This window comes from Pleuronectes platessa, chromosome 21 (genome assembly GCF_947347685.1).
Source record: "Pleuronectes platessa chromosome 21, fPlePla1.1, whole genome shotgun sequence".
Lineage (NCBI taxonomy): Eukaryota > Metazoa > Chordata > Actinopteri > Pleuronectiformes > Pleuronectidae > Pleuronectes > Pleuronectes platessa.
Window position 1 is genome coordinate 3,084,580 of NC_070646.1, and position 24,395 is coordinate 3,108,974.

Below are 24,395 nucleotides of genomic sequence, written 5' to 3' on the forward strand. Positions count from 1 at the left end.
TGTATTGAAGTGTGTGTAATTTGCATTCGGAACACATTTGCATTTTTCTTGTACCTGCGTGGTGTTCTCTCAACCATTTTCTCAGTGTCATATATATATATTAATATTTATATTTTTAGTTTTATAAAACCTGTCGCTGCCTCAAACCTTTACTGTCTCCTGTCCCTCGCTGTAGATTGAGAATCAAAAGACGCATTTTTACACGGAGGTCAGGGCCGAGGTTAACGTTGCACTTCAAAGCCTCGACCGTGGAGGGATACTGCAGATCCAGCTCGCCTCGCTCGTCCTTCCTGCACAGACCGAGTGTCTCTCCACCCTCTCTCTCTCTCTCTCTCACTCTCTCTGTCTCTCTCTCACTGTCTCCCTGACACTCACAAAAGCTTAAGGGGATGTTTCATCTTCAAATGAGGAGACATCTCATAGGAGACCAGGGGAACAGACTGGAATGCTAATTGTCCCGTGCAACCGCTGGAAAAAAGCAATAAGAAGTGAAATCAGCCCGCAGACATGCACGCAAACACACACAAACACACACAAACACACACACATGCATGCATGCGGCGCACAACACACACACACACTTGCTTCCTCTTTGGAGATCTTAATGCGTGTGCTAATACTTTACATACGTTTAGTTACTGTGCACAGTGACGCGGAAACTATAGCAGCAGTGCAGCGCTTGTTAAGGAGTCAGCAAGACACAAACAGACACACACATTCAACACACACACACACACACAGTCAACACAAACCCACACTCTTCTGTATTCAGACACAAAAGCCCATTTGATAGACACTAGAGTCTTTCTGGGTCAAACACTGTGTTAGCTTTACACCGCTGACTGAGAACAGATGATGATACCATAATGTGTGTCTGTGTGTGTGTGTGTGTGTGTGTGTGTGTGTGTGTGTGTGTGTGTGCTTTCGTGTGTGTCTATGTCTGCCCATTATCTGTGACTTAGAGCCTATCGCCAACACTGACGGGGCCCTATGGTTAAGTGCCTGTAATAAAGGTCTTAAGTGTTTTGGGCTAGTCTGAAGCTCAGAGGCCATTTCCTGCAACAACAAAAATAACCCGTTCAGGAAACCCCTCTGTCTCGGCCTGTGAGTGGAAACGATTCAGTTTGAGATAGCGTGGATCTGACCCCGGTCGAAACCAGAGGCAGGATTAGAGGCGAACAGATTTGTGAAATGTAAATATCCGCCTGGAGCAGAATTATTTACCTCCTGCAGATGCGGAGATGTGATTATACAGGAAACAAGAGCGGGTGGAAGCCGACGTACCTCAGAGGTGAATCTGTCCCATCCCATTTATTTGACACCCTGTGATCTCCTGCACCAACGTGTGGGAGACAAATGGATTCTTCACATATCAAGGTTGAGTCTAATGTGTGGTCATGCAAATGGTTTGCAAGTAAATCACCTGGTAAAAACCTCGTTACTGGGAATCAGCTGGAGCATTCATCCCCCCCCCCAGAAAGAGGAAAGTTTGATCCGGCACAAGAACCCACAACTCCTCCAGAGTTTAGAGAGCGGAGTTCTAACAGCGTCGATTAGACACAACACTAAGCCGGGGCAAATCTCCCTCAGGCATTTCTCCTGTATTTTCATTTAGCCTCTTATCCTGGTGTGTTAGTTTGACAGTAACACCTCAGGCACTACCCGGTGTTTGCAGGAGGTGCAAAGGCCCCGAGATATAACAGCAAAGATTATTCACATGCATATTCATGAGGCCAAATGGGAAGAGGGGCGAGGACACAGGTTCTTGAGCTGTTCCTGAGCATCACCAACCTTTTTCATTTCGGGCTTTGTGTGAGGACGCTGGCCCACGCTTTTTAATTTATATGTTTTTGCAATTTTTACTATTTTTACTATTTTTAATATTTCCTCTCTCCCTCTCTGATTCTCACATTCCCAAGTGTCGAAGGATTTAAACTCGTTTCACAGTCCGAACTCAAATCCTCCCTTTGTGTGGGTCTTTAAAAGGAGCAGGGTGATGTGTTGCATGTAAAAGCCTTTGAATCCCGACAATCAGACACACAGGCAGCGACGAACTGGGTGAACTGGGTGAACTGGCCACAGGGGTTTTCATATTGTCTTAAAAATCAGACTTCCTCAAGGTTGTTGACCTCTTTACACTCGTCTCCATATCGTATCTACATGCCACTTCCACACTCGAAGCCTTGAGCTCCTTGAGAAGATGTGGGGCTCGGGAGATGGAGAGCGGGGGGGCCGTCCGCTAATCGGAAGGTCGGTGTTTGATCTCTCGCTCCGCCGGGCTACGTGTCAAGTTGTCCTTGGGAAAAGACACTGAGCCCCAGATTGCCTCTGATGGCCGTCCCTGTGCGAATGAGTGATGGGGAGAGGGCTAAAAATAGAAGTACAGTACTGATGTGCAAATGTGTGTGTGTGTGTGTGTGAATGGATGGAGGTGACCGGTTGTTTGAGGCCCTTTAAGTGGTCATTAACAGGGGAAAAGCGCTATTTAAGTGCAGTGCATTTACAGTTTAGCCCCCCCCCCCACCCTCCTGTTAATGACCACTTCAACCAGCCAGCCATCCCTGTCCAGGTCAGAGACTGGAGTCGTTCCCGTTTCCAGTTCGAATTCTCCAAATGCTTCCTAAACACCCAGCAGGGCGCCCTCACATCTCATTCTGTTCCCCCGTGTGTTTCTCCTCCTATCGATCAAAGTACCTGGCGCTTCAACTGCCAACAAAACTCTGCGCCTCCAGCCAAAAGGGAGAAGGCAGCTTTATGAATCCTTTCTCATTTGGTGATGTATATACCTAGATAGCTCTCGAAGGGGTTTAACGTGGGGAAATGAATCACCATGCCCGGAAGGATGAGTGAACAGAATGATAGAAGTCTGTTTTCCAGCCAGAACCGGTGGCAGATCTGTTAAGGCATAGCCCGTGTATTGAATTTCTCTCGGAGCTCGCTGAGCCTGTTGGTTCAGTGTTATCTCCCCGAGCAGAATCTGTGTCTGAGAAGGAACGGAACCAGAAACTTGTGATAAAATTGGCTTCACTATAAAAAAAAATGGGGTTTTACAAATGGAAGCCCTCTCTGTTATGTGTTGGCCCATTGGATGGAGTAAATAGCCAAAACCCGGGAAGCCCGAGCCAGAAGTTAATGCACTTGCATGTTCTGAGTTGCACAAAGGAGCAGCAAAGCCGAAGGAGAAGGGGATTAAAGAGAATGTGTGGTGTTTCTGATGGGTTCTAAGTCGGTGCCAGGGCTTTGAGCTCGGGTCCGTGGACTGTGTGGAGTGAGTGGAGAGGTGGGGGGGTGCGGATTTTCAGTACATCTGCTTTGTCGAAGGGAAACAGAGTGAATTGGGTTCTAAGCCTATCAGAGCTCCCCAAGAACAGTAACTGGTCCTCTGTTGTCTCCCATCTTCAGATTTTGCATCGTTCTTGTTTAATTATTCACATTTCTTTGTTGTCGAAGCACAATTTAACACACGTCATTGCCGTTCTTTATAAAAACAGGCTGTGGGGAGGAGAAGTGCCCGGCGTGTTGGGTGACATGCTTATTCCAGTCGCCTGTGTGCAGCGGTTTGTCCTTGTTGACGGGGTTTCTCTCTCGATGGGTCGTCCTCGGCACGGCACCGACATTCCAAAGCGGCTGCACCATACAATCTACCGACCACAATGAGGCCATGTGGGAGAGAGGGGAAGAGAGAAGGAGGTCAAGAAAGAAGAGGAAGATGCCACGGGATAGAGGGAGGCAACAGATAGAGGGAGTTGAGAATATAATATATATATATAAAGACAGTTCTAAAGTTGAGTTAGTTTGCTGTAGCCCTCTAGTGGCATCGGCCATTAAGGTAGTTTTATTTTCCTCATGTCTCACTTTTTCTTTATGGCCTCTATCACAATGCAGTGGAGGCGAAGCAACGTTTATTTGAAATATTACCATTTAAAAACTCAAGCAATGTCCCCGACCAGCACAGTGGACATTTACTCTTATGAGGAATATAGTGTGGGAAACTCTCAGTGGACAAACCACAGCGAAGACAAACGGCTGTTTTTCACATATATATATATTATACATATTCAATATTTTTGCAGCTCAAAGATCTCAAAACATTATCACATGAAACTGAGACTCTCTGCACAACTAGATGCTAAAGGAACAGTTCAGTGTTGTGGGCAAACTTTCTAGAAAGTAAAAAATCTAATTGACAAGATTTATAGCCCTCTCATGTCTGTGTGCTATTAATAGACCATATCTAAAGATGGATGACGTGTCTTCATTTACTCAGCTGCACAAAGATCGAGCTAAAAGCTACAACATCCCGTGTGAACATGTGCTTCTGACATCATTAGGAGCCGGAGTCTGTGCAGCAGTGATGTGGTGAGAGAGGCGGTGGAATCCGGCTCCCACCAGTAAATGTCTCAGCTGTCAATCATGAAGCTTCCCTCTGGTTTGATCGTATTAAATGCAAAAAAAACATATTGTGCTCTTTGAAGCTATCCTGTCGTCCATCTGAATTTACAAGGTTGTGAAGGAGATTTTAAGTTTTCCTCAAAGAAAGTTTCTCTTACTTCGATTTAGCTTCAATTAAAGGACGATCCGACCGTTGGAATTGCCTCAGTGGAGGATTTTTTTTCGGGAGCCTGATAAACATTTGCGGAACCACCTTATCCGGTGTGATCAATGCCTGCCAGGCTGTGATGAGCTGTGAGTGATGAGCCCTTGGAGAAGACCTTGAACGAGACACTGGTATCTTAGCGCGCCGCCTCCCTCCCTCTCTCTCTCTCTCTCTCTCTCTCTCTCTCTCTCTCTCTCTCTCTCTTTCTCTCTCGCTCTCTCTCTTCCATTCCTCTCCAAACCGCCCTTCCCTCTGAATTCTTACCCGCAGTCTATAAAAGGAGCAGAAAGTCTGAATCATAGTGCTGCTGGTTTTTTTTGTTCGGAGCCTCGGGTTCAGATAAACAGTGAAACAATAGTCTGGCCTAGAAAGTTGTCACAGGAGATAAACATAGCGGGAGAGTGAGATATGGTGTGCCCCAGCAGGTCCATGTGTGTGTGTGTGTGTGTGAGTGAGAGAGTGTGTGTGTGTGAGTCTGTGCTAGAGGTTGTGGTTGAAGGGATGGGCCACCGTGGTTTACAGAGTCTCCATCTGGAAACACTCCGCTTTGGTCGGCTGTTTTAACTGGGGATGTGTAGGTTGTCTAAATATTCACATAACACACACACAGACACACCCACACAGACACAGACACACTATAAACGGACATATTTTGTTTCCCTGTGTCATCAGGAGAACCCCCCGGTGTGTCAGTAGGTGTGTCAGTAACACGGCTCATCTATTCAGGGACAGAACACATAGACACTTTCCTAACAATCCCAAAAACCCACAATGCTATGAATTGAATTTTTAATAAAACATGAGTATAAACATGTCTGGTTTCCAGCAGGGATGCACAGATTCGATACTAATGAAAAATGAATGAATCAGAATACCTCCGTGGCGTAAGAAGAACTTTATCAAACTTTGACTTTACAGTAAAGTTGTGAAGCACAAGCTGAACACATCCACATGAACACACGTGCTACAGGGGATGAATCAAGGGACATATGAGCACGGTGGAATTCAGTTACTCATATTTATTTGCATAGGCTCCAAGCCCCTGTTACCACACGTGTGTCATTGATGTAGGTTGATGTAAAGAATTTCTTGATTTATCTGCACCTTAAAAATATTAAAACATAGTAATTTCCATTGGGTTCCTGTGGCTGAAGCAGTAGACTGGTCTGTACGCTAAACAGACGGTCGCCGGTTTGATTCCTGCTCAGCGTTTTCCATTCCAAGATAAACAAAGGGAAGGAAACCCCTTCCCTTTAAAACAATAACTGCACGGGAGCTATAGAAGCTCCGTCGTGTTTCCTCATGTAGAAACCCAGAGTTGGTCAACACACGTGGCAAAGTGTCAAGTCTGAATCCGAGTCCTCGAGTTTATACGCTCCGTAAATACGTGGATTTCATTTCACCTCCATGAAATCCTCTGAACCCGGTGGCTGAGAGCTAATTCTGGCTAATGCTGCATATATTACATTCACATTAACATCCATTCTGTGGAGGTGGATCAGAACTGCACGTTTTAACTGTTTGTTTTTTAAACTTCAACTTCCACACACCTTCATCCATCAGGACGGCTGCACGGCGACAGCTCGGCCAGAATGTAAACACACACGTGACAATCTGGCACTTGCACACAAACAGAGCATAATATACTGCTACATCTGCTGTTGCACAATGTAAACTCACCGATATCCTTCACACACACACACACACAGACACACACACACACTCACAGAATCTCAAGCAGAGTAATCCCACAACTGGCATGTAGCTGTAATAACTTTGCTGACAGTAATAGCTGATCTTGCTCCCTGTACAGCGAGGTTAAATCTGAGGCTTAGACTAACACACAATGGCTCTCCACAGAACCCCTAAACCTTAAGCCTCCAACGTCTTACACAAAGCACACACACAGACACACACTGACACACACACTCCTGGTATCCTCTCACAGTTCGTCAGCCCGAGCTCTGCCACAGTCCATTAAATGGGTATTAATGCTTCTTTTCACCCTATGAGCATCACCTAGGCCATTAGCATTTCTTCTTCACCGACTTTGGTTCTGCTCCGCGTCAAAGACCCTGACCTCCCGCCCCCCCCCCCCCCGCCGTGCCGCCCCGTCCCAACTTGGAGATGCTACTCATAATTCATACGCTTTCTCCTTTCACTTATCAGTGGGTGACGGATGAGAAGAGACAACGCTTTTTATTTTTTTGGGACCACATCTTCTCGACACACACTAATAACACAGACTCTATTTTTAGAGTCTCTGCCTGATTAGTTCTGTTATAAAAGGGTAACGACCATTAGAAGCTTCACATTGGGCAGCGGTGTAATTCATCCGAGTGGACATTATCAGTGTAACTGGGCCATTAAAATGATTATCATTGTTATAATTTTTTGTTATGCATTTTTTGCCTGGGGAGACTATTGATCTACACGTTGTGAGCGTGTTCCACAAAGGAACACGGGGTCTTATTAAATTACCGTTTTGTCCTTGGCATTCATAATTACTACCGTTTTGTCCTTGGCATTCATAATTACTCCCCCCCCCACCCCCCCCCCCTCCCCCTTTCTCGCTCTCTTTCTCTCTCATTTAGTCATTCTCCTCTTTCTTCTCCTCCACTTTGTGTCACTGCACCTTGTGTCCACGGAGTTTTCTAAAAGCACAGTTTTAAGCCTTTTCTCTCCCCTCATTCGTGTCCCTGTGTCTCGGTGTGGGTTGAACTAAGTGTCCTGTCTCAGCATAATTGGAAAGTGAGTTTGGTGTAATTGTGGACTTTTAAACACAGAGGGATTAGTTCTGCTGTGTCACCCTGATGTTTCATTTAGTGAGACTGATGAGAACTTTTTCTCACAGTGAAACCAGCGGAGTTAGAACTGTGGCGTTCGGTGGCCGGAGGAGTCAGGAGTCAGAATATTTGAATTTATAAATATGACTCAGTTACATTTCCATTCTAGTCCTGGCTGAAACTGATTAATGCAAAGTTTTGGATCATAAACTTGCTTTTTACACAATGCTCTTCAAGTTGGATCTTGTCTTTTAAAAGGCATAGTTGAACATGTTGGGATGTGTCTGGTTGAGACTCTTTTTAACCTTAAAACAGCTTCATTAAAATGAGTTTTGATGGATGAGTGAGTGTGAAGAAGGAGAAAGTTTCCTCCTTCATTCCCTCTCCTCACCCTATTCGTCTGTTCTACGGAACTTTGGTGCGTGGGTTCGATTTCCTGTGAGAAGAACTGACCCAGAGTCACGGCTTCAACTGTCAGAATCAGGTCCAGCAGGTGGAAGAGTGAAAAAGAAAGTGTTTTCCTGTGCCGGTGCCATGTCAGCCACCACTCAGAGGTTTTCATCTCTAAAACATTCTCTGAACTGAGAGAACACAGATTTCAAACTACAAAAGTAAAACTTTTTTCGCCTCTAATTCCTTCGGCATTTCAAGCAATAATGACTAGATGTTAACATAGAGTACATTGTTAAAACATTTCAGCTTTACATAACAGATGCTCTCGTATTCTGCTCGTCGCCCAAATAGTAAGAAGACTTGTTTTATTTTGTGTCACCTTACAACCCCAACACCGTCTCTTCCTCCCCGGCACTTAAACACATTCGCTCCTCGTCTTTAGAATCTTTTCTCAGTGTTCATGGACATGTGAAGACAAAAGTTAAAAGAACACATAAGGAGGCGTGGAGTGAGAGAAGGTCTGAAGTGAGCGTCTGCTGGAAAGTAGGTGCCCCCCCCCCCCCCGAGCCGTGGATGTGCTAACGAGTCCCGGTGAGCTTCAGAGGAGTTCGACCTTCATCACGTCTCAATACAATAACTCAGAGACACTCCTCTGTGTCTGACTCCACTGCATCGGAGTCGTAGAGATGCATAACTGTGGAAAACGAGGATCTTCTGAGGTGAACGAGTAGACGAGGCCGAGGTGGAGACCGGTGGAGGAGGGAGGCCGGTTCATTTTTTCCGAACAATAATCTTTTGATCTGACAAACAGAAGTATTGATCTTCTCCAAAGACCTCGTCCACAAGAGGCCAGCTCCGTCTTTGGATTTTGCTCAGCTCTGCTCCGGGGCCTCCACTGGACCCCGGGCAAGATCTCACTCCTCGTGAAGACATGTGAGTGAAGCGATGCACTCTGCCTCGGACTATTATGTCTTTGAATATGAATATCATCTTTTGTGAGACATGTCTCCACATTCTCGTTATAATCGTGCACTTCTCCTATTTCTTTTTTTCCCTTCCTCTCAGCAGATGAAATGGAAGGAAGAAAGATTTGTGGTATTGTTGCATTGTTCAGTGTTTTTAAGCCTCTTACCAACAATAGAGAGGGTAAATTACCGTCTGCCATCTGCCAGGGATTCATACTCGGCAGATGATAAACACCATTACCCACGATGAGTGATTACAGTGGAGTCGACTCCTTCTAAACGTGTTCTGCTGGGTTTCCATCGAGCTGCTAGGAACAGGTCTGCTTCATGTTGGTACAGTAAACACCAGCAGACGGGAGGCAGCTGTGGGGATGAAGGGGAAGTGGGCAGTTTGTCTTGGAGATGGAGACAAAGACAAAACATTTGATTTGGTCTTCACTCACAACTTTACATCTCCAGTTGGCGATTGAAAGCAAATCTGTCGAGATCGATCTCCCCAACATCGGGAGGAAGGATGGACGAGCGAGAGCTATCCTGTAAGAGGAGATGATAACGTGCTACACAACAGACTCACAATGGGCTCGACTCAAGTTGCTTCACTGAGCAGAACAAGCTTTTCTTGTTTCTGGATTTGATAGAAAAGGAAACAAACAACACCCGTTCTCCACTTTTCATAGGGCTCCTTTCCTCACTTCAGATACAGCAGCAAACAGGGAGGAAGCTTCCGGTCTCTGATTCGAGGTTTGTTTGCTCTGTTTTCATCGACTACGCAAAATGACCTCTGACCTCCTCTATAAGTGTTTCTTATAAATCCGAATTTGTTTTTTAAAAAGCACAATCTTGATTTGTGTCCACGCGCAAATTGTTTTTCTTTGTCTGCAGCCATTATCCTTCCAAACCGCTGAACCAGGAAACACAAAAATCCTTTTGTGATACCATTCAGAGGAGTCGTGGATTATTGTATATCACTGTATTAGGGCCACGTCCCTCCACAACATCTGCTTTACTATAGAGGCTGGCAGAGATTATAGGAGAAACCACATGCTCTGTTACAAACACGTGGGGACGAGATGTAATCTCATCAAGTGATTAGAATCTGTGTTCTCTCTCTCGGCGCCGACTGAAAGAGAAAGAACAAAGAGGCGGAGAAGGAGGGCGAGTTATTGAACAGACATTCTCCGAGATCTCACAGTGTGTAAATTGTGTCTCTCGGGGGGGGCTGGACTGTGGTTTTCACAGCTTCACTACGCACAACGAGCAATATGTTTGTGGTCTTGCTGCAGAATATTGTGCGTCCACAGGGGACACGTTCACAGATGGTGAGGCGGGAACCTTTAGATCATCACCCCCCAAATCACAAACACACAACTTATTCTTTAGTGGCAGTGAGTATAACACAGATAGTTGTACAATGGAAATGAACTCATGGAGCGTTTTTTTTATGAGCAGAATCTGCCCCTGAAATGAGTTTTGACATCTACTGATTAAGTTATTGAGTTAAACAACTTAATTGAAGTTTGCATTACAAGCTTCCTGTTACAAATCAGCATTTAAATTCACTCCATCCAGATTTTTATTGCACACACTCTGATTTCTCTTCTGTGAGAAATCAATGAAAATGTCAAAAATGTACAAATCTCAGAATGTTAAAGAAAGTGAAAAGCTTCCCCGATAAGGCAACGCTTGTTTTTCATACGTGTGTATTTGTACATCTGACACACACATGGTTGTTTCTGCATAGAGAAAATATGTGTAATTTGGTTTTGTAGTTTGACATTTGTCTAACAGATGAAATGGCAGTAAGAGACGCCCTCCCTATTCTTTTACTGTATCTCTGTAAACAGTATAACACTGTAACACTGCAGCTTAACGCCCCATCGTTCACACGCCTGTCTCTCCATCTCACTGGCAGATCCTTAATTGCTCAACCTGCCTCTCTTAATAGAAGTCATGCATTTAGCAGAAACAAACACACACACAGGCTACACACCATCTCTTAAACACACACACACATGCATACGTGCCTTGCACACGAGCAGAAACAGCATATAGTCCCCACCATCCACCGCTAATTAGAAGCTAATTATCTAGGCAAGTGTAAACAATCTCAGCAGATGGCAAAAACCGTGGCATTAGCTCTAATGACCTTGAGCAGTGTGAGACCGGGGGGGGGGGGGGGGGGGGGGCTTCCATCCAGGAGCAGCCTCTCTCGTTATGATCGGCTGCATTATCATTAAATGCCACACACATGCACAAACACGACTACACACACACACGGCTACACAAACACACCGCAAATCAAGGTTACTGTTAAAGCTGTCATCGTAATGCTCCAGTTGTTTATTTTTTTGTTTTATTGCGTTTTACATTATTTGCTCAACGTTTATTTGTAAAAATTTGCTATTTCAGAGTCACTGAAATAATAAGTGTTGTTGTGTTGTTCTCACAAGTGTAGCTGTGAATGTGTCTTTGCTTGCACGTGCAGCTCCTCTGTCCTGGTCACCGGCTGATTTGACTTGCTGATGTTGCAGAGCACCGGGACCTGGAGTGGATGAAATAAGTAAAGTACTTTGTTGAGAGTTTACCAGAGTGTGCGTGTGCCACTCGTCACCCACTCTGCTTCGTGTGTGAGCCGTGTTTTCAATCTCATTGTGCAAAGAGAAGATCCAATCCACAAATGGCCTGGATTTATGATCCACATCCCCAAAAAAGCTAACTTCTGTCTAATATGTGAAAATAGCATAATGTCCCATCTGTGGTATGTTTTGCTTGTTTCTTAATCTGCTCAGTCAGCTGGTGGTCGTGGATCATTGAAGGGTCAGGTCAGTTCTGATAGAAGATAAAACTCTTTCCATCAAGAGTTGGACTAGTAAATCACTTCCATCAAATCAATACATCTGCTCAAGCCGACATTACCTCAGTGCGCGAGCTGTTGTTGTTGCGTATTAACAGAAATCTGACATTTCCCATTTTGAGGTTCATATAAAAACAACGTCATCACATAGGTTGTCCACTAGAGGGCGCTGACAAGCTCACTGTAAATTGAGCCGCTCATCAAGGGGCCTGTCGGGGCTAAACAACTTTTACATGACATGTAATTAGTTTGAATTCAACCAAGTTATTGTTTAGCATCTTCCATTTTCATTGCAAAACGATGTAAGGTAGATGGATAGGTCAAGCTAACAGTGACCCGATAGTGAGCGCCCCCTGCTGGTACTTCAGAAAGTCTGGTGCACCTAAAGATAAACTTTAATCTCTTATTGAAATTCTGTATGCCATATTCACTAGATCTGAAAAAGACCCTTTAAAAAATGTGCTGATTGATTTTTCTCATAATGTTAAAGATAATATGAATAAAAATACATTTTCAAAACACACACACACGGTGCTTTGAGAGTTAGAAATGACAAAAAAATGAAGAGCAGGCGAAAATTAACAGCTGCATAAGGATCACACAACGATAGTACAATAATCTAAATGTTACAAATACGAATAGAATCGATAAATATTCATCACAAAGCTAATGTGAGATCGTTCCAGTGTTTTCTGTGCTCGATTCATGCATTCATGTATTTATCTTTCTTCCCTTTGAGCCGAATCTGCATTTCTTCTGTCTTTCCTCTGGCCTGGATGTGTGACTGGATGTGCGCACATCTCCCCTTGTGCACGGCTTTTATAATGAGCCTCAGTTCTCTATCTACTGGCTCGCGGTAGCCCCTCAATATGCTGAACCCTCCACGCGATTGCCCAAGAGGCGGAGTGTATAGCATGAGGACGGAGTGACTGGAATGAGATATGAGCTCGAGCCAAAGAGCAAACATGCAATTAAATGAACAGAAATGCTACTGATACTTAGAATTCTCCTCTTGAATGCAAATTAGTCATAGACACGGCTTTCTCCACAATAACCAAGAACAAATAAAACATCCCTCAATTTCCCCATGATGTGCATTCGACAATTTTATGTTTTCTTTATATTTTTAATTTGAATTGATTCCTTATTTGTGATCCTCGCAAACAGAGCAGAAGAAAAAGGAGAGAATAAAGCTTGATACAGGAAAGTTGAGGATCCCCTCTTGTGTAGTAATTTAGTTTTATGAGGATTCCAGGGTTCCTCCTCCTCCTCCTCCTCCTCCTCCTCGTAGACCTGCGATGAGTGATGAACACTTCTCCCCCACTTGTGTGCCGGCGTCTCCCTGCAGCTGCAGACATTCATTCACATTGACTCCGAAAGTGCCTTCTCTCATTTGTATCAGTGTAAATATACAATTTCACATTCCCCGTCACACCTGCGGAAGATGTGCTGTCACAACACACACACACACACACACACACACACATCCAAACCCTCCAATCAAAACACGGCTGAGACATTGTCCTCCCCGGAGAGATGAATTCAACGAGAGGAGGAAGAGCCCACACACTCTTAAGGCCGATGTTTTATTCCAACTCTATTTCCATCCCTTCTTCTCCCAAAACTGTAACCCTTCAAAAAACCTACTTAATTCTCCATCTTTTTTGGCCATGATGCTCCATGTATTAAACATCCTCCCAGGCTGACACACTCCTGCTCTCCTGCTCTAAGTGAGTTTGAAAAAACATGAAGACGGATGCGGGAGTTTGCTCCAAAAAAAAAAGAAAAGCAAAGAACAAAGTGACGGCGTGACAGAGGAGGCGAGAGGGGAGGAGGCGAGTGGGGAGGAGGCACAAAGGAGCCGAGGTGAGGTGGCTGCATCGTGTGACCTCCGTTTGGGGACATGAAGGGAGAAACGGCGAAGCGGCTTCTTGTGTCTTGCCTTTGAAGGACCTCAGTCCCCTTCATCTCAGCCGGCTTGGCTCAGGCCATTCTGAGCCTTTTTTTCTTCCAATCACAACGCTCGTCTTCCCGGGACAATGCTTCATAGGACGTTGTTTGTTGCCTCTGATCTGCATTATAATAGAATCCTGATGGAGCAGGGTAAAAATAGGACCGGTTAGGGCTAATCGTGGCAGCGGGTACACGGTCGGCGGGCGCAGGCAGGAGAGAGAGATCGTCTGTAAGAGCGTTTTGAACTAGAGGACAACGACTTTTTATTTAATTTTTTTAATTGGCCTTGGAACCTTGAAGGCCAGATACACAACAGAAATATGCTAATAGTTTACAATAGCCAGGGCGTCTCTCAATCTAAACAAGAACACAACAAGGCTTTCAGGAGATGTCGTGAAGCAGCGTGGGATCATGGGAGTTTTTATCCTCACAGCTATTTTTTTTATCTTGTATTAACCCACTGAATTATTTTCTGAGAAATGTGGCGTCATCAGTTTAAAGTCCCGGGTCGAGAAAGTGGAGAAGTCACGTGATACAACCAGCGACACAGGATTTATACTTGTCACACTCAAAGTCGTTTTCATGCATCTGATCACCTGAATGATTGTGAGTCTTCACCTTGTTGCATTTCATTGTAAAGAGGTCACGGTATAAACAGATGATAGAATGTTGTGCAGATTGTGTGTGCACATGCGTATAGGCCCTTTTGTGCAACACGTTGTACAAAGTGTGCGACCGTGCGTGTGCACCTGTGACATCTGTCACGCGTGAGGTCGTAAAAAGACAGCTGATAGGTTGTCAATCACAGGTGCTTCATCTGTCATGGCGGCGCCGCCGGTGACAAGGTGAGGGACGACTCTGACCTTCAGCGGTGACAAGGAAGCGAGGGAGCACAATTAAACTGCACTTCTGCATCTCGCCTCCTCCTCTTCCTCCTCGTTACCTTCCTCCGGCGAGTCGTAGACGTCAGGCCACACCCTCCATCTCCCAGCGGCCCTGTGTGTGTCACCTGAAACGAGCCGTGCCATGATTTTTAAACAGAAGACGGCACCGGACACAAAGCGGTGCAGGACAACAACCCCACACTGCTGCTGTAGAGGAGGAGGTGAAACGGGTTAATGACAAAGCAATTGAGGAAGAGATGGAAAACAAACACGGGGGGGGGGGAAACCAGTGAAGAGGTTTTAATCAAACCTCCTTTCCGGTCAGATTTGTTTGGATAGAATTATGAAAGTAAACTGTCCGTTCTAAACATATCTGAAAGTTTATAGGTCAACTTCTCTGGACGGCTTTAGCCAACTTACATGTAAAATTATATTTCCTGGGGAATGAGGGATTATTACTGAGACTACAGGTGCTGTCATTTTCACTTCTACTTCTAATGAGTGACAGATAGGATGGACGACACGTCTCCACTTCCTCCCACTATCCAGAGATCGAGGCAATAATGACATTAAACCTCATTATATAACATCAAATAATGAAAATTGAGCACTTGGACGTCATAACAAATACCAAAAGTAGTAGAAATATTTGAGATAAATGCATTTGTAGTTGTTTGTCGAAAAATCAGGTGCTTCAGATCCAGAATGTCTAACTCTACGTCCAGATTGAAGAAGCACAGCTAAGGGAATGAGAGAGAAAGGTGAGTTGAATGCTAAAATGAAGGATAGCTGTCGAGAAGGGCCCGAGAAGAAAAGCTAACAAATGGAGGGACGGCGTGAGAGTGAGGGGGGGGGGGGGGGGGGCGGCCGGGTCACCGACAAAAGAAAAAAGGGAGAATGGCTTTAGAACGGGTAAAGGGACAGGTGAGGCAGCGTGTGGTGGGGGGGGGGCGTGAGCTTCCCATCGACAGTGATGAGCGCGGGCCCCGTGATGGATGGTCCCACCTCAGCTCTCCCTGCAGTGTCATTAGGCAGAGAGGTTTGCAGGACTTGTCTGAATGCGGCGTCCAGTTTCCACCAGCCATTCATCACCGGGCTGCTGCTGCTGCTGCTGCTGCTGCTGCTGCTGCTGAGGCCATCAGGGAGAAAAGTTCCACTGGTGTGTGTGCACGCTGCAGCTTCAGGGGGGGGGGGGGGAGTGAGGATTTTTGACACGTGCCGTCTGTAACTCATAACCTCCTGCAACAACTGCAATTAATTTCACCGTGGAATCTGTCCTGCCGTCAATTGTAGTCGTGATATAAGGGCCTGAGTTAGAATTCCAACTCAAGGCTTTTCCACAGATATCCAGACATTATGATTCAGCGGTTCCCAAAATGGCCTCCAGCATTGACTTTATCTCCAGCTCTTTTACTCCTGTATGAATTGGGACACCACTATATGGCACAGACACAGAGCCAAAAGGGCAAACTCATTTTCCTCCGTGCCGCGCGGCTAAACCGATCCGGCGACGGCTTTATCCCCGACTGTAAACGCACACATGTTCTGCAGATGATATGAAATCTTTTCTCTCATTTCTCTCACTGATGGGCATTAACCCTCAAAGGACGACGGGGGAGAATTCCCCGGCTTTATAAGCTTAAGGCAGATTAGGATCCTGATAAATCGTACATTGTGTTTTTGTTTTTCTTTCAGGGGTCCGAGTTTATCGCTCGCAGACAAACGTACACACTCGAAAGCATTTGAATAAAAAGGCTTGAACTTTAAAAGGAAAAGCTCAATTGATTTTGTGATTTAAACGAGATTAATGGTTTGAGGAACGCAAAGGAAGAAATCATATATAGATGGAGAAGCTGCCATATAACGTTTGGGCAACAGGCCAGCGTGTGATTGGCAGGCCTGCTCAGAGTGATGGAAAACAGGCGAGTGCTTCTTACATGAATTGAATGGAAAAAAGTTTGGGTGGTTTTTTTTCCATCCTATAAAGCGATGGAGGAGAGAGCGGGGTGGAGAGGCTGAGTGTGAGATGTGAGTGTCCACTTTTGGACAGATGCTCATCACACAATGGACGACAGGCTTACAGAGGTGGGAGGGAAGAGCTGTCAGTCACGACGCAGCCAATACACTTCCATTTGAAGAAGCTGTCCGTCACCTGAGGAGCAGAGGAGATGGCACCGGTGTCACCGCGGAGGTTTGTCAGGAGGGCCGGAGCGAAACGCAGGGAGAGAAAATGATTTGGTGAACTGAAGAGGAGCCTCTAAAAAGCATTTAGATTGACACCTGGTGGCCGAACGCATTATAGATCATAAATCCCTCCTCCTCCATGTTACTGGAGGGGACATGGATCAGATTAAATGGAGGCGTCTGTCATTTTAGCTAGTTTTGATGTTTGTTCAAGGGTTATTGTTTTCTGACGTTTGCTTTGAATTAGTTATTTGATTCTGTAACGACTGGGTGAAGCATGATGATTGGCAGCTGAGACTGACTTTGTGATTGGTCGAGCGGGTGTATAGGAAGCCCCGCCCCTTGAGACCCTGGCTCCAAATCCATATTTATTCTCAGAATATGTGGCTCCAGGGATCGGTATGGAATAGACGTGCTAACTGCTAATTATGTGTGTTGGATTAAATATGCATGACTTCCTATAAGTTAAATATGAAGCTAGCTTATTTTAGCACAAAGGCTGCAAATGGAGGGGGGGGGGGGGGGGGGGGCTGGCACTGTTCAGAAGCATTGCAATATGTCTCTCACTAATTAACACAACAAAAATAACTTGTTTTCAAGGAGGGTTGGATTTGTTGGACGGGAACAATGATTTCCTGGAACTTTGTTGTTACTATGAAGTTGTTAAACAACTAAACACAAGTAGAGTAGAGTTATTTTAATTAAAAATAAATGTTGGATTCGTAAATATAGATTTTTGCAAGCAGCACACGTATCTGTTCTGTATTAATCTTTTTTTAACTCTGGAACATCTCGTATCAGATTAGTTTCCACAGACAGTCCCCCCCCCTTTTCAATCCAATTTCTACAGAAAGTGAATAAAGTTTCAACCTTCCACCTTAAACAAATCTCTTGTTAGGGTTTGTATTAACCACACAGTTCCGCCCGTGTTGTGCCACAACCACAACAACACTGACACCCAATGAAAAACGTTTTCCTCAGAGCCCTTTTCAGAGTTTTGGAGGAAACTTATGACTTCTGTGGATGAAAAGATTGTGTTTTAATAAAAGTTCAAGTCAAGTTTTACATAGAGCTCGTCACAAAATAACTAAATTTCTCCTGCTCAAGGCTGCGGGTGAATAAACGCTGTCAGCCGACCAACCTCTTGTGGACCTCGTGAGTCTCAGCTCCGGGTCCAGTAAACCGTTCTGGCTTTGTTCAGATGTTTGGAGAGCAAACATCTGATTGATTGACCCTGTGCTCTCCAGGCCATTGAGAAGTGAAAATCTAACCGCAGCTAAAAAAACCCAGTAGTACAGATCGGCCTTGTGAAAGCAAACTGACAGATTTCCAACCAGCTTGGTCGTGTTTGCCAGTTTTGTCACTGTGCATTGTAGAAATCTTCTTGTTGTTTGTGATAGCAGCCTCCGTCTGGATAAACACCTGAAAACAGTTTTTGCCATACGGCTTATTTCAACAGAGGGAAATCTCAAAGATTAAAATATAAAACCTGGAAAGTGTCACACGCGTGCCTTCGATATATTCTGTTTGGACTGGTGGAGCATCAATCTGACTGGATGCTGACGAAGTTATGAATGCTGCCTCCTCCATGCTAGTGGATGGGACATGGGTCAGGTTTACAGTTTTAAGTACATTTTTTTCAAAGATAATTTCTTTCATTTCAGGTCGTTGGCAATACCTCTTAATACTGTACTATCCCATATATATTTCTTACTGTACATATCTTATTTATTTACATATTCCACTTTAAATATGCACAATACTCTGCACTTTTACTGCCTTTTTTTGCACTTCTGGTTAGATGCTATACTCCATTTCGTTGTATAAGTACTTTGTACTGTGCAATGACAATAAAGTTGAATCCAATCTTAAATCTAAAAAAATCACCGTTGTTTCCCAGTAAGTTTGGGTTTCATTTGAAAGTGGTAACAACGAGGTCACACATCATGATTGGCAGCTGAAACTCTAGGATATTATGGCTTCATTCCTGGAGAGTGCGGGGGGGGGGATCTCTAGAATATTGTGTCATAACAACAAAGAAGAAGAAGTTTTCCATGACAGGAATTTGACTTTTGCACTGGAAACATCATAGAAATCCACGTTTGCCTCTGCACAACAACATATCCGAGTTCTAATACTCATCCGATGAGGCCGGTGGCTTAAGAGTCTCTTTGCACAGTGATGTAAATAAAACCCTTGTTTTGCCCCAGAACCTAATCCTCGGACGTTATTGTGCAGTTTAGCGTTGGGAGAATGTTTTCGAACCTCCAGCCTCATAACCGCCCGACTCCTCCGACCCACTCTGTTCTTTTCATCCTCCTCTTTCATGCTTCATCCACTTTTTCTTTTCCCTCCTCATTGCTTCCTGTGACCACGGCGCACCAGCACAATACGCTGTGGCCCCAGATCACACATAGAACCTAAATTGAAAGCTCATTAATGACAGATTAGGGTCCCGGTGAATAGCGGCATGCAGCCGGCTGTTTTCTCTTCTGTGTGGACTTATGGTGCAAAGACGCCGGCACAAAGGGAGCCAGCGTTGACCTCTGCAGGAGGAGGACGGACCACAGCAGAGCTTTTGTGCCAGGATCTAAGAGCCTGCCGTTGATCCGAGGTTCTGACCCCCCCCCCCCCCTCTGCTAATAAGGGAAAAACAAACAGCCTCTATAAGATAAAAATAACAGAAAAGCTAAAGCGTGACTTTGTACACTCGTCCCCAAATACTCCATCCCCTCACGCTCATGTATACGTTTTGAGAGGAGGCAAATCAGAGGGGGGAGGAACCCGGGGGGGTAAAGCAACCGTGATTACTGTGAGAGAACACGGCAGGAGGTCAAATAGAAATGTATGACAGAAGGTAAGAAGGAGCTAATTGGCTCGCTGAGCAGGGAAACCAGCCCCATCCATTCCCCTGGCTTTATTTAGACATGCCCTTCATTAGGTGAGTACAAAGGGGACAGAGCAATGATCACATTTATCCCAGGGAGGTGTGTGTGTGTCTGTGTGGGGGGGGGGTACTTACAGTCTGTGTGTGTGAGTGTGTGTGTGTTTGTCACTAAGGGATCCGGAGGGGGCGGGGGGGGGTCTCCTTGTTTTTATATGTGTCTGTCTCAGTGTGAACGTCAGGCGCTGATCCACAAAGAGAGACACGGATGAGATGGATGAGGTCGGCGACGTGTGTGTGCATGCAGCTCTGTTTGCTGGAGACTTTGTCAAGATCTCAGCACCATACTGAGTGTGTGTGTGTTTGCATTGTGTGTGTGTGTGAGTTTCTGCACTCAAACATGCATGAGTGTACAAGGATGGATATGTGGAAATACACAGAAAATGAAATTCATGCACGCAAAACACACAAACACACATTAATTGAAGAAATTGACTGTCAAAGGTGAATTCTATATCGTTATATTAAAACCCTAAAGAGGAAAGATTCCACTGAAGGTAAAGAACAGACAAAAAAAAACTACATTCTCCATCAGAAAATCATTTAAAATGACTATAACAGAGTCGTCTGCTCGCTGCTTCTCATCCAGCAGCAGCTTCTGTGTGGAAATAACAAAGACGGACTAAACAGCTCATTCCGGTGCATTAACAGCCTCCTAACAAGGCCGTGAAGTGGAATGGCTCCTGCTGGACTCCACAGAGAGCGAGTGTTGAATGGGGGAGCGGTGCAGGGGTAATGTCCTCTCCTCTGAGCTGCCTCAGCCATCACGCTCACCGCTCCGTGCACTGACCTCCACTAATCAACTCCGCTAAGTGGCAATTTAGACAATTACCCCCCAAATTTCTCTTTTAAAAAGCGAATGGCTCTTTTAAACAAAGTCGTGTTGTCCAGATCAATGAGCTCGAGGAGATTCTTTTAAACGGAGTCGAGTTCTGTTCTGTAACTTATTTCTCTCTGCTGATAATAAATGGAATAACATTTTTTTTTTAAACGTGTGTTTACGCGTTCGTGCCCGTGAGATTGATAACAACACTCGTATGTGAAAGTTCCTTCTTGACCTTGAAAAACAGTTTGACAAAAACAAAAGTATTCACACAACTCATTTGCACAGCGAGCACAGTCTGTTCCGTGTGATCACAACATTCAAGGACAACACGATATTATCGTCAGACAGCTGCGGTTCATTCCCATCGGAGCTTCCTGTGATAGCGCCCATGAAAGAGTCCATGTTTTAATTTTTTTTCGGATCAGTCGGACAAAAGTTCGAGGTGTGTATAATGATTATTTACTCCACGCACCTGCTGTTTGTGTTGTGTTGTGTTTGCGTCTAAATGTTCTTTTCAGTCGCAACTGTAGAAAGAAAAAAAAGACTAACTGGCAGATCCCCAGTGCTGTGAGTCACACATTAGCTGGACCTCTTGTTGTTTTCCTCGTTTGTGTTGTGGTTTTGTGTGTTTTTTGTCCTTCAAACAGCAGAGTCTTGAGCTGTCTGTTTATTTCAATGGAACTTAGATATAGGAAAAGGAAACAAGGTGGAGAAAAGAAACACAAAAGACAAACTGAACTTTTCTTCAAGCTGCTTTCAGACTTTCCCTTCTGCTTATTCTTTGGAGGTCGTTTTGGGGGGATGTAACCAATGATGTGAATGTGCCGTCCAATCGGTGCAGGTCACAGGTGTAGGTGGGCGTGCTGTGCCAGTCAGGCCCCGCCCCCCCCTGCTCCTCCATATGTGGCTACTCCTGGTTTCCGTGGCTTGATAATCAGGAGTGTGCACACATTGTGAAGTTCAACCACCACCTCCCATGTATGTGTGTTTGTGCACTGAGTGTGTAGTTGTGTGCATGTCCATCTCATGAAGTGAGCGATGCGAGGAGCCGACTCCTCTTTTCTCTTCCTGTCTGTGATTCCCCTGCTGGGAACCGGCCCCATGCATTATTGAGCTCTGAAGAACATTGTTCCATGGAGTTAATTTTTCAGCAGGCCAGCGGTGGACTGCAGGACACAAGCCATCCCTAAGCCTCGGGTTCGTCGGGTCACTGATGCATACAGTACTGTCACGTGTGTGTCTTTGTGTGTGTGTGTGTGTGTGTGTGTGTGTGTGTGTGTGTGTGTGTGTGTCTGTGCTTCCACAGTAACCCCCCTTTGAATCCATCTTTTTGCTTTTACACTTTTAAAAAAATATGGACTCTATAACTCTTTACTTTACCAATGTAACAAAAACCTCCCGACTAGAAATTCATATAAAATCCTCCAAGTACATTGAGTTTAGAAAAGGAGTGGATTTAAACCCTGCCTGGTTCTTTAGTGCACAAGGACCTCGGTGTGAGCGCGGCCAAGGTTATCTGCCGGGGACGCTTCACCACACGATCCCGACTCCCAGGAAGCTCCTCTGCTTTATGGCGTCCCATAATACAGGAATTGATTTTGCCTCCATAAACATAATAGCATAATACGCTCCGTGCGCCGTGCTGAACGCTCGACCCACTGAGGAGATTCTTCTCTTTCTGGATCTTGAGGGAAATTAAAGTCGGCTGCAAAACACACACGCGCACAGGTAAACACCCACAATGTGCACGTATCTAGAAAGTAGAGGCTTGTGTGTTTTCTTTAACTTGTGGTTTTTCCTCCCCTGCACCTGTGCACTCAAACTTTTCCTCTCCTCTCTGTGGAGTTCTGTTTCCACGTGTTCTCTGCTCAGTCCGGCTTTGCAGCTCATTATTGGCGGATCGCTTTGGGCTAAGTGATAAAAAGCAAGCATGCAAGCTGAGAGCTTAGCCTTTCGCGGCTAAAGGTTAGCTCATAGATTTACGGGCTGCCGTCCCCTCTTATGCCCGGGCTGTTTAAAGAGGTGGACACTTTTAATGTTTCACCGGGCGCTGATTGATCGCAGCCAGACACCGATACCGTATCCCCGGCAGTCGAGCTGGAGGGGGGACGGACGGTGGAGAGCGGAGAGGAGGTGGTGTGGCGTGATGTGGAGATTTCAAACTTCGGATTCTGTATGAAATCAGATTTTTTTTGCATCCTGTGCCCAAATTAGTTTAACTCTCTCGGCTGTTCCCGTTGATTCGTGGCGTATTGTTTTACTGACGAGTCATTCGATATTCCTCTGTGGCCCCCCCCCGCCCCTCAACTTTTCCAGCTTGTCATCGCTTCAAAGCAAAGTGCCTCCAACACCTCATCACGCTGCAGATTTCTCAGGGGTAATTTCTTCCTCCTCTTGTTCTTCAAAACAGTGTTGACATAAACACATCTCGTGTTTTAAAAAAAGGGAAAAGTAAAGATTAAAGAAGTGCAGGCGGAGGAGGGGGGGGGGGGGGGTGGGGGGGGGTGGATCAAATCACATTTGAAGCGGTATTCAATCCCTCTGATTTATCTTGTGACCACTCGAGGGTCCCGGCTGCCAGGTTGAGAATCGCCCTCCTGGAACGACTCGAATGAACAAGGAATTAACACGGCCACATAAAAAATCTAAAGTATGCTCGACGCGTCCAGATTGCCGACCCTCAATTTTGTAAGATGAATAAATAGAACATGACAAATGGGTAAATAAACACACGGCTGATGATGAACTCGTGTCCTTGGGTCTCGGTGTCCCGGACGGGTGCAGGGGGTCTCTGGACCCGCAGTGCTGGAGGACTGCCAGCCAGAGGGAAGCCGTGAGAGGAGAGCAGAGCAGCGAGAGTGGAGATTAGTGGCCGGCAGCGTGGTCTCATGGGAAATGCAGTGCTACAGGCGAAGAGGAGGAGGAGGAGGAGGAGGAGGAGAGGGAGGAGGAGGAAGAGGAGAGGAGGAGGAGGAGGAGGAGGAGGAGGAGGAGGAGGAGGAGGAGGAGGAGGAGGAGGAAGGCGTCTCTGATCCTCGAATGGAATAAAGAGCCGACAGTAATATTCTGCAGACGTGCTAACAGCTGTGAGCCCGGGCAAAATTTGTGTGTCTGTGCACATGTATGTACCGAAGTGTTGTGTGTGTGCGTATGTGTGTGTGTGTGTGTGTGTGAGGGCTAACTATGGTTCAATACCATCATTGTGAGGACATTTTGGATTTTCCTCACAAATTCTAAGAGGTGTTTGAGGGAGACTTGGTTTTGGGGTTAGTTATGATGGTTACAAGGGAATGCATTTTGTCATAGAGTGTCCTCACAACTATAAAGAGACAACTGTGTGTGTCTGCGAGTGTGTGTGTGCTTGTGTGTGTGTGTCTGTGTGGATAGAGGCAAGTGGAAATCAGCAGCTGGCCTCGGTTTGAGTGTCTCTAAGGGATGAGTAAAATATCATTCACACACACACACACACACACACTCTCAAACAACTTTCTCACCCACAAGACGTATACACACAAACCTGCAGTTCTTTGCTGACATTCATACACTGGCAAATCTTGACCACACACACACACACACACACACACACACAGGGAGGGCCACACCACAGTGTTGTGCTAAATAAAGACAGACAGCAGAGCAGATTTTCACACCCAGCTGGGACCATTAGCAGCTCGGTTAGACCACCAGCAAACCTCAATCCTCATCAGCATCACACACACACACACACACACACACACACACACATCCGCACATCTGCCATCAAAGAGTGACACACACACAAATGGACCAACCGCACACAGGCAGGCGTCCTCACACACATAAACACTCATCTGCACCCTCACACACGTTCATTACACATTAGTAATTAATGGCGGGTTGGCTTTGACTATCAACAGCAGCAAGTACGTTTTTGTGTGTGTGTGTTTGTGTGTGTGTGTGTGTGTGTTGTGTGTGTGTTTTGCGGCCCCCAGGCAGCAACTGAAATATGTATGCCGTGTCCGGGAGCACG

General features: G+C 45.5%; 1 protein-coding gene across 1 annotated transcript in view; it reads left to right on the forward strand.

The window, feature by feature from the left end:
- sdk2b (sidekick cell adhesion molecule 2b) overlaps window positions 1-24,395 on the forward strand; it is a 196,894-nt gene that overhangs the window by 135,896 nt on the left and 36,603 nt on the right. The window lies entirely within an intron of this gene.